At 40.9% G+C, this 17,517-nt stretch overlaps 1 protein-coding gene and 1 pseudogene across 30 annotated transcripts in view; one reads left to right on the forward strand and one right to left on the reverse strand.

Annotated features, from left to right (window-relative positions):
* DST (dystonin) overlaps nt 1–17,517 on the forward strand; it is a 483,923-nt gene that overhangs the window by 56,570 nt on the left and 409,836 nt on the right. The window lies entirely within an intron of this gene.
* Nucleotides 147–2,475, reverse strand: LOC138849756 (large ribosomal subunit protein uL4 pseudogene; annotated as a pseudogene).

The following is a 17,517-nucleotide window of genomic DNA, read 5'->3' on the forward strand; positions in this document are numbered from 1 at the left end:
ATAAACAAATGTAAGTAGCAGGCTTCTTCTCTTGTGTGGTAGGCTTCGTTTCTGCTGGCTTCTTCACAGCTGCTGTTTTTCTTAAGGTAGCTATAGTCTTATTCTTTTTTTTTTTTTTTTTTTTTTTGCCACCAAGGCTTGTGCTTCTAAACACCAACAGCCTTCTTTCCTCTCTTGCCCACCACCGGCTTCTTGCCTGCAACCCACTTCTCATCTGATTTGGCTGCCAGTACTGTTGCTGCCTTCTCTACCCGGGGTTTGAGATTCCTGGGTACATGGTTTGGCACATGGTGTTGGCATGGAGGTGTAGTTTTGGCATGATTCTCAGGTTTTTCAGTGGGTTCTTCTTCAACACTCTGTGACAATTCTTCTAGTGTGGTGCTGGGAGGGCTCTTTGGGTCTCTGGGCTTTCCAAGATCCTGGAATGGTCTGTTTTGATCATCTTGTGCATGGGAAGTTAGTTACTCTTAAGGGAAGCTGCTTTGTGCCAAGTGCCACACAATTCATCTAGCTTCCAGAAAGCACTTTCAGTCCAAATGCAGAACATCCCACGTGCCTACCAAGAGCAAGTTTCAAAGTGTTCAGTTTGCTTATATTAGCAAAGTAATTCCTGGAAGGTTTCTGAAGCCCTCAGTGATACTGGTGTCCTAATTATAGATAATGCAAAGTCGTCTATATGCTAGAAACAAGGACAGTTTCTCCTCTTGCCCTTGGCAGCCCCCATTCACTGAGAAGTGCCTTATACCGGGCTTTCAGTTCCTTAAGAAGCAACACAACCTTACTTCTCTTTGACCACCAAGTCAAGAAATTTTCTGAATTACAGTGACTTCTAGATATGAAGTGTTCATAAGGCCAAGACAGCCAGGGAAGAGCAGATGGTATGTCACTTTTGGGTTGTGTTCACCCTGTAGTGCCAGTGGTACAGGTTCTGGTTGGTGCAAGCATGCAGTCTCTTCATCCCATATTTCCAAAAGCACCCTGGTCAGATCAGTAGTCCTACCACCTTGAACTCTGGGAACTTACACCAGACCTGTCAGTACTCTGGTCTGATGGCCTGCTGACCCACTGACAGCATAGTGATGTTTGTTGTTTCTGTGCAAGTTGGTGTGAACAAAATTCCCAATTTGTGCTCAAGTGGGAACCTTGAACATAACAGGCGAAGTGACATTTGTGCCTGATGCCTCTCCCTTTTCAGAGTACATCTGTGTCAGGGTTGAGCACATGTGTGGCAGGGAGAGAAGAAAGCCATGCTTCTCTCAACCCAGCAGAACTGATGAATGGAAGGAGATGGCGTGGTGGCCTGCTTAGAAAAGATAGCCAATAAATTGTAGTAGTTCCTTTCTTTTCTCCCCTCTCCTAGGTGGTGAGTTCAGTTCTTTCACTGAGGGCTATATCATCTGGTCTAAAATATCTTTTCCCATCTGGCATTTGAATGATTTTATTGAATAAATGAATGAATAACAGAAACACACACACACACACACACACACACACACACACTACAAAGCTTATGAAATGAGTGGTACAATTAGTAAGTACCACAGAAGTCCAGAGAATGGAGAGAGGTTTCCCTGTCCCCAGATGGATTCTTAGGAAACAACTGCTTTCTGGAAGAATTGGGATTAAGTTGATCTTTAAAATAAGAGTAGGGACTGGCTAGGCATTAGAGAGTGAGCCTGGGAACAAGAGAAGCAGAAGTACTGAGGACTGTCTGGATGTGAGGATTTACATGGGAGAAGAATAAGACAGAGCTGGAAAAGTTTATTAAGGTCAGAATACATTCCAGATGGTCCCTGATTGAAACTTTATTTTCTGTTCTCCATGAAGACACTTACGTGGGTTGAGTAGCATGATCCAAACATTTTAGGAAGATTAAACACATGCAGGGTGTGCTTCAGAGGAACAGGGGAGGGAATAGTTGAGTGCCCACTGCAGTAGTCTAAGTGTGAGGTGGTGAGAGTCCGAACTTGGGCCTAAGCCATGGCACTCTCTGCTGGCAGCCGGGGATCACTGCTGATGGGAATCTGAGGATGCCTTCACCTTCTCTTTGGAAGGATCAGTTAACTGTAAGAGGGAGAAGGGAGTGTGGGAAATGGCGGTGGAGGCCAATTATTTGCTTGGGGGCAAAGCAGCATTCCAAAGCATGTTCTTTAGGGCAGGTGAAACTCACCTCCTCTCTCCATTTGAATGCTTCTCCTATCAGTTCTCTAAGACCTGAAATTGTCAAGAGTTGGTAGCAAGTTGGCTTTTGGCTCCTTGTCTCACAATCCCTGTGCAGTGTTCTGGAAACTAACAGTTTCTGCTGACGTTTTCCTATTTTGATGTCATATGTGGTCTTGAACTGAGGTTTTGTGTCCTCCTCAAGATTTGGTTAAACGCCGTCCATGGTACCTGTGAGAGCCAACCTATTCAACACGTGCCCATAGCCTGTGCCTCTTCTAACGTACGCATTTGGAGAAAATCAGCATTACTCATGTTGCCGTAAGAGCAACTCTGATTGTAGCTTATAGCTGGAATAAAAATAAACGAGCTTTGGTAGTTCAGGATGATTTGAATGGCTGTGTATCAAACACTCCAGACATTTCTAGTGCAGTTGAAACAAGAAGTAGACTCACAAGTGAGAAATTCTGACCTGGAAGTAGCCACAAAGGAGATGAATCAGAAAATGTGACTGTGCAGTTTCAGCCAGCTTCCAGTGGGACCAACCCCTTGACGAAGCGTCACGTGGAATGCACTGTACGTTAGCATCTTTGGCTGCTGTAATCCCTTTAGTTATTCTGATTGCATAATTCATATTCAAATGTCTATAAAGATTTGTAATGGAGATTGCTAACATAAGCTCAATTAATAATACATGTATGTTTTATGTCACTCCACTGGAGAATTAAATGTTTCTAAGGTTGAGTAAACAAAAAAAGCTATCCTGATTTTCTCTCATAAATATGTGTTGGGATTTCTATTGCATATTAACACAGGTCCCTGGGATGCTTAGAAATTCTTAATGGGGGCTAGCACTGTGGGGTTAAGCCATTACTTACAGTTCTGGCATCCCATATTGGTGCTGATTCAAGTCCCAGCTGCTCCACTTTTTTTTTTTTTTTAAAGATTTTATTTATTTGAGAGGTAGAGTTAGACAGTGAGAGAGAGAGACAGAGGGAAAGGTCTTCCTTCTGTTGGTTCACTCCCCAGATGGCCACTACGGCCGGAACTACATTGATCCGAAGCCAGGAGCTTCCACCTGGTCTCCCATGCGGGTGCAGGGCCCAAGCACTTGGGCCATCCTCCACTGCCTTCCCGGACCACAGCAGAGAGCTGGACTAGAAGAGGAGCAGCCAGGACTAGAACCCCGCGCCCATATGGGATGATGGTGCCTCAGGCGAAAGATTAGCCAAGTGAGCCACAGCGCCGGCCCTGGCAGCTGCTGCACTTCTAATCCAACTCTAGGCTAAGGCCTGGGAAAACAGTGGAGGATGGCCCAAGTGTTTGGGCCTCTGGACCCACATGGGACACGAGAAGAAGCTCCTAGCTTTGGCCTGGCTCAGCCCAGGTCGTTTCGGTCATGGTGCAATCAGCTGATGGAAGATCTCTATCTATCTCTCCTTCTCTCTCTGTGTAACTCTGCTTTCAGATCAATAAATAAATCTTTAAAAAGTTTTTAACCACTTTAGACTAGAAAAGATAATTGGGGGTGGTGGTGTTTGGCATAACAGTTTAAACACCACTTGGGATCCCCACTTCCCACAATGAATAGCCTGGGATTGACTCTTGGTTCTGCTCCTTATTCCGGCTGCCTGCTAATGCATACTCTTGGAGGAAACAGGGTGGCTCAAGTCTTTGGTTCCCTGCCACCCATGTGAGAGACCTGGATTGAGTTCCCAACTCCTGGCTTCAGCCTTTAGCGCTGGCTGTTGTGGTCATTTGAGGATGCACCAGCAGATGGGAGATCTCTGTCTGACTGCATATTTCTCTTATTGGCTTTCAAATAAAAAAAATAAATTCTAAAATGTAATTATATCCATTTATTCCTTTGATCTTTAGTATTTTTTATTGTACAATATATTTTTTGAAAGGGTCAGCAACAAGAATGCTTGACCATTCAGATGTTCTTTTTTTAAAAAAAAATTATTTAATTTATTTGAAAGTAAGAGTTACAGAGAGAACTTCCACCTGCTGGTTCACTCCGTACATGGCCTCAACGGCTGGTTCTGGGTCAGGCCAAAACCAAGAGTTAGGAGCTTCTTCCAGAACTCCTACATGGGTGCAGGGTCCCAAGTACTTGGACCGTCTATTACAGCTTTCCCAGGTGCATTAGCAGGGAGCTGGATCAGAGGTGGAATAGCTGGGACTCAAACTGGTGCCCATATGGGATGCTGGTATCTCAAACGGTGGCTTAACCTGCTACTCCATAGTGCCAGTCCCATTCCTACAGCCTTTAAACATCCTCATCGTGATAGCAAGAGCTCTTGCATTTAGTGTATGCTTATCGCATCGGTGATACATGAGCATTGCTCTCTGAGCTCTTCCCTATTCTTTTCTCAATCTTCCGAGCAGTTGTCTGGTGTGGGTGCTCACTTTCCAGAGGAGGGAAATTGCCAGGGTCAACCAGCTAGTGGGTAGTGGAGCTATCCCAGGCACACGACTTGAGCACTCTGAGTAGAGGGTGGAGAATTCCAAGTGTTCACATTTTAGATGCTATATGCTTACCCCTAATTAACCTTCTTAAAGTGTTTTAATCACCTTGAGTCTTTGTTTTTTACCTACATAGATATGTATGGATGAGATCTTTTTTTTTTTTTAATTTTTTATTTTTTTTACAGGCAGAGTGGACAGTGAGAGAGAGAGAGAAAGGTCTTCCTTTTGCCATTGGTTCACCCTCCAATGGCTGCTGTGGCTGGCGCACTGCACTGATCCAATGGCAGGAGCCAGGTGCTTCTCCTGGTCTCCCATGGAGTGCAGGGCCCAAGCACTTGGGCCATCCTCCACTGCACTCCCTGGCCACAGCAGAGAGCTGGCCTGGAAGAGGGGCAACCGGGACAGAATCCGTTGCCTTGACCGGGACTAGAACCCGGTGTGCCGGCCCCACAAGGTGGAGGATTAACCTAGTGAGCCGTGGCGCCGGCTTTGATTTTCTCTTTTAACAGGAATGTTTCCCATATTACTTCCAATTTTCCCTTGGAAATATAGATGCCTTAAGCATAAAGAGTTCAGGGTTCTTGACTTTCACTTAAGGATTCCTATTTTAGGTCAAGAAAAGACCACTCTGGTGGAGAGTAGAGGAGGTAGCAGATTAGGATTCCCCAGACATACTGAGGCTCCTTCCCTGCGCTGCATTCCTTTCTACTAAGCCACTTCCTTGGCTTCCCCGCTCTTTTCCTTCTGTTGTTTCTGTTTTTGAGTCTTGGGGATGCTTTCTGCTTTGCTGATTGCAGTGTAGGTTGTTGCAAAGCTGTGAGATATATATTTTTAATTTTCACTGTTTAAACTTTTTAAAAGTAATATCAGCAAGGTTATCTTCATAGTCAGATCGCCACTGTGTAGAAAAGTCCAATAAGCACAAGTTCTTGATCTCCTTGAAAAGATAGCAGGGTGTTTCTCTGTTCCTTTCCTGCTGAGGTTGTTAAATGGTCTTCCATTTCCCTTTCCTTGTCAAGTATGTAGGACCAGGCAGCTTTATTTGCATAACCTTAGGACACTTCCCCTCTGTGGCAGGTTTGACTGTACAGCTTATACCTCAGTTTGGCTAATTAATCGGAAAAGGCAAAGATCTTAAAGGAAATGTTTGTTTCCTTTTCCTCTTTGGAATTTGAGAGAATGAATTGGGTTAATAAAGTCACATTCCTTTTGTTAGCTGCCTGCAAAGGATCTTACTGAATAAAGCCCCTTCAGTTGACTCAGCTTCTGTTACACTTTGCTGTACCTGCCTTTTTGAGGTTCTGGAGTCTCAAGTAATGGACTCTTAGAAAAGGTTTCATCTATTACAGATTTGCAGGCAGCAGGTATACAAATACAGAAGCATGTAAGGCAGGTGGATGAGATTGAATGAACAGTGCTAATGTAGAGAATGTTTATTCTTTCAAAGAGCTCATGAAACCAAGATTACATTGGTGAAGGGATTCATGGGCTTGCCTAGGAGAACAGTAAGAAAACTGAGCTTATCTTTCCAACATATAATTCTCATCAAGGCCAACACTTTGAGGTGGGAAGCCCTCTTACTATCTTTTTTCTTTTGTACTCAGGGTCACCTGTTGTCTTAAAAACTTTTAAATACTTTAAGCTGTGAGCAAAGGTAAATTAAAGAAAACATTTGGATAGCCACTTATGCATTCCAAGTTCTCATGGATATTGGTGAATCAAATCATTGAGAAGAAAGCCCCTTCAAGATCTAGTTTATTTACCTCTGACCAGAACAGTCCTTAAATTGTTCTGTGAAGACTGGAATTAATTATAAATAACAAAACCAGAGCTTCCCTTGGAATTCTGTTTTGCATTTAACAGCCATCTTTGCCTGAGATCTTTGCCTAAATCTCTTAAGACCACTTCCTGTTGTGTCATCTGTGAAGAGCATGATGTGTAGCCCACCTGCTTCTGGGTTACTATCGGTCTTTGTGAATCTAAGAGTGTTAAGGTTGAAGGGGATGTTATGAGTTTATCTGAGTCAAAGGTTCTAATGATAGATTCCAGGATAGTTGATTTTATAGAAATGGGAAGTGGAATGGTGGAATGGTAGTTACCAGGGGCCGGAGGGAGTGGGAATAGGAAATTGTTTTCTGGGTGGAGTTCTACTTTTGCAAGATAAAAAGAATTGGTGAGATTGGTTTCGCAACAATGAGAATGTACTTAACACTTCTGAATTATATACTTGAAAATAGGAAGATACATTTCATGTTTTGTATATTTTACCACAATTACAAAACAATTAAGTATGGGGCCAACTTTGTGGTAGAGGGGGTAAAGCTGCTGCCCGCAATGTCAGCATCCCATATGGGTGCCAGTTTGTGTCCCAGCTGCTCCATGTCTGATCCCTCTCCCTACTAGTGGCCTGGGGAAAGCAGCACAAGATGGCTTAAGTGTTTGGGCCCCTTGCACCTGCATGGGAGATCCAGATGAAGCTCCTGGCTTGGCTTCAGCCTCGCCAAGCCCTGGCTGTTGTAGCCATCTGGGGAGTGAAGCAGCAGATGGAAGATCTGTCTTTTTGTCTCTTTCAGTCTCTCTCTCTGCCTCTCCCTCTTTCTCTGTATCTCTGACTTTCAAACTAAAAAAATTAAGTGTGAAAAGAAAAACTATAGGCAAAGAGGCAAAAGAGTAACAATAAACTTTCATGTGATGATGCCCCAAATGGGAAGAACATTATCGAAGAAGTGCACTCAGTTTACAAGTTAAGCAAGAGGAAACTGTATGTAGCAAGTGCTGAGAAAAGGACTTAATTCTAATTGGAGGACATTTCCTTGTATACCCGTTGAACATGACTTTGGATTGGATATTAGATTGCAAGACATGTTACTTTGTATGAATGAAGTGGGAGTGGCTAATTACTTTTCTCCCTAAAGCCTTACAAATTTTAAAAAATAAATTTGAGAGAGGGGAGAGAGAGAGTGAGTGAGTGAATGAGCTTTTTATACCATGCTTGATTCTCTAGGTATCAACAATGGCAAGGTTGGGCTGAGGCTGGAGCCCAGAGCCAGGAACTCAATCCAGGTCTCCCATGTGGGTGGCAAGAATGGGATTTCTTGAGCTGTCATTTCTGTCTCCCACCATATGAGCTGATGAGAAGCTATAGTCAGAAGCCAGAGCTGGGAATTGAACCCAGGCACTCTCATGTTGGATGTGAGCATTTTAACTGTTAGGCTAAATACCCATTCCCATTATCATCCCATCAACAGTAGACTGAATAAGGAAATTATGGGACATGTACTCTATAGAATACTATACAGCAGTCAAAAACAATGAAACCCGGTCATTTGCAACAAGATGGAGGAATCTGGAAAACATCATGCTGAGGGAATTAAGCCAGTCCCAAAGGGACAAATATCGTATGTTCTCCCTGATCGGCGACAACTAACTGAGCACCAAAGGGGAAACTTGTTGCAGTGAAATGGCACAACTAACTGAGCACCAAAGGGGAAACTTGTTGAAGTGAAATGGACACTATGAGAAACAGTGACTTGATCAGCTCTTGTCCTGAAGGTTGATGTACAGTGTAATACTTTATCCATTTTAGTATTTTTTTTGTTCTAGTACTACTGGTTGAACTCTGTAATTAACACACAATTATTCTTAGGTGTTTAAATTTTAACTGAAAAGTGATCCCTATTAGGAATTTGGAAAACATTATGCTGAGTGAAATAAGCCAGTCCCAAAGGGACAAATATCATATGTTCTCCCTGATCGGTGACAACTAACTGAGCACCAAAAAGGAAACCTGTTAAAGTGAAATGAACACTACGAGAAACGGTGACTTGATCAGCCCTTGCCCTGACTGTTGATGAACAACTTAATACGTTATCCCTCTTAGTATTTTTTTTGGTTTGTTCTACTTAATACTTTTGGTTGAATATTGTAATCAATACACAGTTATTCTTAAGTGTTGAAAATTAACTGAAAAGTGATCCCTGTGAAATATAAGAGTGGGAATAAGAGAGGCAAGAGATGTGCAATTCGGGACATGCTCAAGCTGACTTGCCCTAAATGGTAGAGTTAGAAACATACCAGGGGATTCCAATTCAATCCCATCAAGGTGGTACGTACCAATGCCATCTCACTAGTCCAAGTGATCAATTTCTGTTCACAATTGATCATAATGATAGGACTAAGGGCAAAGGGAGCACATAAACAAGACTAGTGTCTGCAAATACTAACCAATAGAATAATAAAGGGAGAGAACGATCCAACATGGGAAGCGGGATACACAGCACACCCATAGAATGGCAGATGTCCTAAACAGCACTCTGGCCTCAGAATCAGCCCTTAAGGCATGTGGATCTGGCTGAAAAGCCCATGAGAATATTTCAGGCATGGAAAGCCAAGACACTCTGGCGAAAAAAACAAAACAACACCTAAATGAAAGATCTCCGCGAGTGAGATCCCAGTGGAAAGAACGGGTCATCAAAGAAGGAGGTACCTTTCTCTGAAGGGAGGAGAGAACTTCCACTTTGACTACGACCTTGTCTAAATATGATCAGAGTCAGTGAACTCAAAAGGCTTCCATAGCCTTGGCAACTCATGACAAGAGCCTAGGGTGATTACTGATGCCATAAACAAGAGTGTCAATTTGTTCAGTCAACAACAGGAGTCACTGTGCACTCATGTAGGATCTCTGTCCTTAATGTGCTGTACATTGTGATTTAATGCTAAACTAGTACTCAAACAGTATTTTTCACTTTGTGTTTCTATGTGGGTGCAAACTGTTGAAATATTTACTTAATATATGCTAAACTGATCTTCTGTATATAAAGAGAATTGAAAATGAATCTTGATGTGAATGGAAGGGGAGAGGGAGTGGGAAAGGGGAGAGTTGCAGGTGGGAGGGAAGTTATGGGGGGGGGAAGCCATTGTAATCCATAAGCTGTACTTTGGAAATTTATATTCATTAAATAAAAGTTAAAAAAAATAAATTAATTAAAAAATCATTATTGTTAAAAGTAGAGAATCTACATAGATGTAAACTCTTTGTTAATGTTTTCAGGGCTATTGTATAATAGGTTTGTGTTATATTCTGAAGTAAACAGTATTGGCCTAAAATTATATGTACTTGAATATTGAAAATTTCATAATCAGTTCATGTTTCAAAAACTGTTCAGAAACTTTATGTAAATAAATATATTGTTGTTAAGAGCTAGGATTTTCAGTAGGAGAGAAAAGAGGTGCAGGTATAAAATCAGACAAATTAAGAAGAACCCCATAATCCTAAAATTGTATTGGAAATATCAGTTTGAATTAATTAAAGGAAAAAAACCATTTCCTAGCTCTGTCCACTGAAAAGTTCTAGAAACAATGATTAATGCCATAGCAAAGCTTGTATTGTGATGTCCTAATTATTTCTTATAGAAAGAAATTAAGGCTGTGTTTCTGGTTGGGTTCCTTAAGCAAAGCCTAAGGGGAATTCTTGTGCAAGTGGTTCTCGAGAGACAGCTCTCAGGAGGTGAGAATGGGAAGCAGAGTAGGGTGGGGCTACAGTTAACAAGCCAGGATGTGGGCTTGGCTGGAGAACAACTTCACTCTCCTCCGATTTGAGCTTCATTGCACAAATTGTACCACAGTTCATCTCAACTGGAAGTAAGCTTTTTGTTCCTCATTTCTCAGCCATTGGTCGTGGCTGAATGGGGACGTGAGGAAGCTCCAATTTAGTGTAGCAGAGCCTCTGAAGAGGGGCAGCCATGAACCATTAGGAGCCAACACTCACAGCAGCAGGGAAGCTAATTTCTTTATCAGTTGGGGGTTTGGGATGGGGGACCCATGGAAACCTCAGACTGCCTGGAGAAATAAATGGCTAATTTCAGATCTGGAGTAGGAAATGCTGAATGAGTCTGGCACATCTTATCAAACTGGAAAGCAAGGAAGCATCAGAGACTTCAGGGGTTGCATATCAAAAGGACCAGACTTCTACTGCCCAGTCAGTAATATAATAGTCATTGCAGTGGATTGAGCCACATCAGTATATTTAAAATGCATGAATCTATGATAATTTTGAAAAGCCACTTCATTGGTGACTTTTGGAGAATGCTAGGGGACCAACTCACTTTACTGAAAAGTGGTAAAGGGGAGTCATGTCCTGTCTTTGCTGTAAGAATTATTCCATGGAGTAATCAAATAGTCGTTGAGGGAAATTAAACCCTAACGAAATAATGAACCTAGACTGTGATCATCCGTGATTGCCAACACCCATGAGAGAGATAACCACGCCTCTGTGCCTCCTGATGAAAGGAATACAAGGATACTTTTCAAAAATTTTGTGGAAAATGGAATTAAAAGGTAAATTTATTTTGATAGCCATGCTTATGAGGAGGTCTTCAAAATTCATGAAAAAGGCATACTTTGAAAAAATTATGCATGGCTTTCAACTTTTTTATTCTAAGATAAAATTATCTTTTAATTTCGTGACTCTGAACTATTTGACATTCCCTTGTACTTAGGAAGTTTTCTGGACCCAATATTTAAACCTAAATCAGATCAAACTTTTTTTTTTTTTTTTAGATTTATTTATTTGAAGGAAAAGGAGAGTTGGCAGGGATGGGGGGAACAGAGAGAAAACAAAAAGAGAAAGAAATCTTCCATTCATGGTTCACTCTCCAAATGCGCAGGGCTGTGCCAGGCCGAAGCCAGAAGCCAGAAGTTTCATCCAGGTCTTCCATGTGGGTGGTAGGGGCCCAACTACTTGGGCCATCTTCTGCTGCTCTTACAGGTGCATTGGCAGGGAGCTGGATCTGAAGTGGAGCAACTGGGACTAGAACTGGTGCTCATATAGGATGCTGTCTTTGCAGGCAGTGGATTAACCCACTGTGCCATGATGCTGTCCCCCAACTGCTAATTCTTACTACAAATTTGCACAACTTACAGGGGACAGGAATATGTCAAATGATATGGTACAAGATGGTTAGCAGAATCAGACTGTGTGGAACTTTGGACAAATGCAATAAATTATAAGGAAAAAATGAGAGTGGGATCTAGATGAAAAGAGATGTAAGAGGCCTGCCAACCAACTGCAACACATTTGCCCTGTTTGGATGAACAAACCAAATGTAGAAAAGTAATTCCTGATAAAAGAAATGTGAACACTTAATGTTTGATGATATAAACCAATTTATCTTAATTTTATAGATTGGTAATAGTATTGTGATTTTGTTAAAAATAGTCCTTATCTTTTATTAGAGATGCATACTAAAATATTTAATAGTGAAACAGTAAAATCCCTGGGAGTGTAATATAGTCCAGTGAGATGGAGAAAATGTGGAAGAAATGCAGCATAATTGTTGAAGCCAAGTATTCTATAAATGGAAGTTCTTTGTCCTCTTCTCTTGCTATGTAAATTTAAATTGGGTGGGGGAATATACCCCTGCTCAGGATGCCTGCATCCCATATCAGAGTGCATGGGATGAAGTTCTGCCTCTACTTCCTATCCAGCTTCCTGCCCCGGAAGGCAGTTGGTGATGACTCAAGTGCTTGGGTCATTGCCATTCATGTGGAAGACTTGGTTAGAGTTCCTAGCTCCTGGCTTCAGCCTGGCCCAGTCCCAGCTGCTTTGGGCATTTGGGGGAGTGAACCTGCAGATGGAAGGTCTCTCCCTTTCACTGTATCTCATTCTGTTTTTCAAATAAATAGATACATCTTGTTAACAACAGTTTAAGCTTAAATTTTCTATAACGAAAAGTTTAAGACATTATGGGTGAGCATTTGGCATAGTGCTTAAGTTTATGTCCTACATTAGAATGCCTGGGTTGGAGTCCTATCTCTGATTCCTGATTGCAGCCTCCTGCCAGTGCAGACCTTGGGAGGGAGTGGTGATGGCTCAAGTGATAGTGGTGACAGCTGGGTCCCTGCTAACCATATGGGAGAGCCAGACTTAATTCCCAGCTCCCAGTCTTGGCCTGGCCCAATTCTGGCTAGTGTGGGTCTTTTGGGAGTGAGCCAGTGTGTAGGAAGTCTCTGTGTCTGTCTGTCTTCCTTCTTCCTTCTTTTTTCTTTCTTCCTCTTTCCTCTTCCTCCCCTCCTCCTCCTCCTCCTCCTCCTTCTCTCTCCCAGTCTTTATGTACCTCTCAAATAAATGGCAAAAAAAAAAAAAAAAAAAAAAAAAAACATTAGAAAAAAGAAACAAACTTCTGAGGTTTGCATCCCCAATACTTTGCTTCATTATGTTCCATTTCTCACTTCTGGCTTTTGTTTGCCATGGAGTAAGTCTAAATTTTTGTTAGTAACATTTCCAGGTTCAGATATTTATGACTAGGGTTTTAGAAAGAGAGAAGACACACATTCCCATGGCTGTCTTTTGTTGTTTTTAAACATTTTTTAGAAAAACACACCTAAAAATTCTACATGTTTATGGGGTACTATGTGATATTTTGATACATGTGTACACTGTAATATTCACATTAGGAAAAACATATCTCCTCAAACACATTATTTTTTATAGTGAAAACATTCAGAATCCTTTCTTTCCTTTTTTTTTTAAAGATGTATTTATTTGAAAGAGTTACAGAAAGAGGAGGAGAGACAGAGAGAACTTCCATCCACTGGTTCATTCCCTAGGTGGCTGCAATGGCCCAGGCTAGGTCAGGCTGAAGTCAGGAATCAGGAGCTTCCTCTGGGTCTCACATGTGGGTGGCTTGGGGCCCAAACACTTGGGTCATCTTCCACTGTTTTTCCAAGGCTGTTAGCAGGGAGGCGGATCAGAAGTGGAACAGCTGGGACATGAACTGGCACCTGTATGGGATACTAGCATCACTTTATCTGTTGCAGCACAACACTGGTCCCTCAAAATCCTTTCTTCTAGCTTGTTTTTTAAAGAAAAATTTACAGTACATTATTGTTATCTATAGTCATCCTGCTGTATAATAGAACTCCTTTCTCCTGTCTTTTGGTAACTTAGTATCCATAAAACAGTTTTTCCTATTCTCCCTCTGCCTACTCTCCCAGCCTCTGGTGACCACTTTTCTACTCTCAACTTGTATGAAACCAACTTTTCTATATTCCATGTGTGAGTAAGATCATGCAGTACTTGTCTTTTCTGTGCCTGGCCTAGTCCCCTTCCTCCCCTCCCCTCCCTCCCTTCCCACTCTCCCTTCCCTCTCTCCCTTCCCTCCTTCTCTCCTTCCTTCCCTCCCTTCCTCCCTCCCTCCCTCCTTTCCTCCCTTCCTTCCAAGATTGATTTATTTATTTGAAAGGCAGTGATACAAAGAGAGAAGGGGCAAGAGAGACAGAGAGAGAGAGAGACAGAGAGAGAGAGAGCACGCTTCCATCCACTAGTTCATTCCCCAGATGAATGACTACAACCAGGGCTAGACCAGACTGAAGCCAGGAGCCAGGATCTTCTTCTTGGTCTTCCATGTGGGGGCAGGGGCCCAAGCACTTGGGCCATCTTCTCCTGCTTTTCCCAGTCACATTAGCAGGGAGTGGGATTGGAAGTGGAGCAGCCAGGACTTAAACTGGCACCCATATGGGAAGCTGGCACTGCAGGCAGAGGCTTAACTTTCTATGCCACACTGCCAGCCCCTACTACCTTCTTTTGTAAACAAAGAAGAGTTTGCTTATTTGTAGACTTTTTGCTTAGAACATAAAAAATCGTAGAGGTGAATAGTATAAAAGTGCTTATTATTTAAAACATAAACAAGTAATGTAAAATCACAAGGAATTTCATAAACATATTCTTCCGTTAATATGTGGAAGCTTATTTTTCCTGAGATTACTATTTTTGTTCTTGGCATATTTATTGATGTGAGAATAAAATCATTATTGAAACAACACTGACCCAGGAAGCAGTGTACTACCACATTGCTTGATTTTGGTCTTGCTGAAATTCATAATAACTGGTCTAAGAGTTTTTTAAATAATAAGTAGAATTCTTCCGTTCCATCATTACTTTGTTCCAACAAATTACACTTACATTTTTCACAGCACTCGTGAAATTTTGATGATAACCGAAATGCAAGATATGAGTTGCCTAATCGATTTGAGTTAATCTTTAATATTGATATCACATTCCATTATGTGGCTGTGTTCAGGAGATGGTTTTCCAGTGATAGATTATTTGCTTTCATTTTTCTGCTCACACCTCTGCATTTCTGTTGCTACAGAGGTAGGGCAGCCAACAATTTGTTTACACATTTCTTTCTGTTTAAAGCTGAATTAAGAAGGGCTGGAACTGTCATTAGGATGCTTTAGAATTATCTGTGAATTTTATTTATATGTTAGCTCTACTAGAGATGGGCATGGATAATTGAAAATGGAGTATAATTTTTAGCTGCTTTGCCAAATACAATGAAATAACCAGTTTAGTTTCTCTAAAACTAAATGGCAGGATGTGGATATCTTTAAGATGCAATGGAGTCTTTATAGGACATGTTTTCCTACTATTAATTTTTATAGCCTGGATCTGCAGAAAAATAATTATTTTTAAATGGGCAATGTCAGTGTTTCAATAAACTCATCCCTCAGCCATCAGAAAAACCATTTCGCTTGGACTGTGATAATAATCAGTTGTGACATATTATTTTCAGCCTTTTCTCCTCCTCCTTAATTCCAAGAAGGTTAAACATTATTGAGCCTAAGCTTCTGTCCCAGGAGCTCCAAAGGGCAAACATTATACATTTAACCTAAACATATACTTTAAAGTGGAATTCTGTGCTCATTCAGGTCTTTGGATTAAATAAAAAGTCTCTGAAAAATCATCAGCCAAGCTTCTTGGCACCTTTACCCTCTCCTTTTGTTGGGTGGCTTTTTTTGGTCTCTGTGAAACAGAAGGTTGGCTGCTTACTTAATAAAGTGTGAACTAGAGTTAGTCAGCCTTGATTTCTCCTGCTGTAGACAAATAATAGAAACTGTGATTTTTTTTTTTTTAACTAAGAGAAGAAACCTCTTGGGTTAAATATCTGATTTTTATCTCTTTTTGACTTGTGTGATTGCTTGGTCTTAGTAGCCAAGATTGTGTAGTGTTGGAGTGTTTTTAGGATTTTGTGACTTGTTAAAAGGCTAGATGGTTTCACATTTAATATAAAAATAAACTACTGGGCCTGAAGGTGTGAGGTAGGGTGGGAAGATGAGTCAGTTAGATGTCAGGCATTGTCTGTGCTTTGGGCAGTTACTTACTGTTTGCTTTGTAGAATTAGTGATTTTCACTTGTTCTTGTGTTTCCTTAGGTGTAGAAAACTTTAAGTAAAGAGAGTGTTTGGTATTATTAGGTATAGTATAAATATTTTATTAATTGATATTTACAAATATCACTCTCACTCATTATAAGGCCAGTTACTAAGAAAAAATGTGGTGGTGGTGGTGTTGGGGCCAGGGGTTGTGTTGCAGTGGGGTAAGCTGCTGATTGGGATGCGTGCTTCCCACGTTGGGAGTACCTGGTTTGAGTACCCGCTCCTCTACTTCTGATCTAGCTTCCTGGTAAGGCTCATCTGGGAATGCAGTACAAGATGGCTCAAGTACTTGGGTCCTTGCTACCCATGTGGGAAACCTGGATTAGTTTTGGGCTCTTGGCTTTGGCCTTGTCAAGCCCTGATTGTTAGCAAGCATTTGAGGGAGTAAACCAGCATGGAAAATCCTGTCTCCTCTTTTCTGTCATTGTGCCTTTCAAATAAAACAAATAAATTAAAAAAAAAAAACAAATACAATAGTACCACTTTCTTGGAAACCTATTAAATTGTTTTTTAAAAGTCTTTATCATTGTAGTTCTTTCATTCTGACTTTAATAATGAGAAGCATTATGTCACCTTAGAGACTGTGCCGTGTAACAAACCTTAGCCCTGGAGAATTATGGGATTTCAATAAATTTTTTATGATGGATCTCTGGTCTATTTTTTCTCTGAATAGCTATTGCTTAGATTTAATGGAATAAGAGAATGTTGTAAGGTGAGAAGTTAGAAGAGTAGAAAAAAGGAAAATGACAGACACAGTTAACGTGAAGAATTGTCAGGTTACATTGTATTTCATATATCCAAAAGTACTTTTCTTGATGCTGTTTTGAAAGTTATCTATTCCTCATAGGAATAGAAATTTAAAAAATTTTAAATTAGATACTACAGACCATGTGCTCTTTTAATAGGCTGGGTTCAGTTTGATTTTGCTTGAGGTAACGCTTAACTAAATCTTTGAGCAAACATAGGTGGTGTAATGGAATGGCTAAGAGTGTCCGTTCTGGGGCCTTATAGCCTAACAGGAATTGCAGTTTTAACTCCAGCACTTTGTAGCTCAGGCAGATGAGTTATTTAATTTCTTTGTGGCTCAGATCCCTCAACTGTAGGATGGGGGTCATGATTCCATAATGTTGTTGTGTGGGTTAACCTATCTATACATTTGAATAAGAAGGAAAGTTTAATCATGGTATGCTCCTTAATTCAGCAATGGATAATGAACATGGAATTCATGATGAAATCACTGAATATAGATTTAATCAAAACTTATGTAAGCTATAATCTTTGCTGTAATTGGAACTCAATAGATAATATCTAAAAATAGAGATAATCGCTATACACATATTATTTAGAACTGTAAAGACAAATACCATAAGAAATAAAGAATTCAAAGTGGTTATATCTGAGAAAGTAGGAAGAAGAGCCAGGGAATCACAATTTTTGCATATAATCCATTTAGTGATTAGGGTACAAAGAGAAATCAAATTAATTCTTTCTCATTGATCATCACTAAACTCAATCTCTACTTCTAAGAATCTCAGGACAAGTTCCACAACTGTCACTCTTAGATAGTGGAAAGGCCTAGGGTCACTTTGCAATGTTAATGATTTCAGCACAGGCTAATATTAACATGCTTCCGGCCTGCCTCATGTATCACCTCCGCTCCATATTCATA

Source organism: Oryctolagus cuniculus, chromosome 5 (genome assembly GCF_051225735.1).
Source record: "Oryctolagus cuniculus isolate XC-2025 breed Fujian yellow rabbit chromosome 5, ASM5122573v1, whole genome shotgun sequence".
NCBI lineage: Eukaryota > Metazoa > Chordata > Mammalia > Lagomorpha > Leporidae > Oryctolagus > Oryctolagus cuniculus.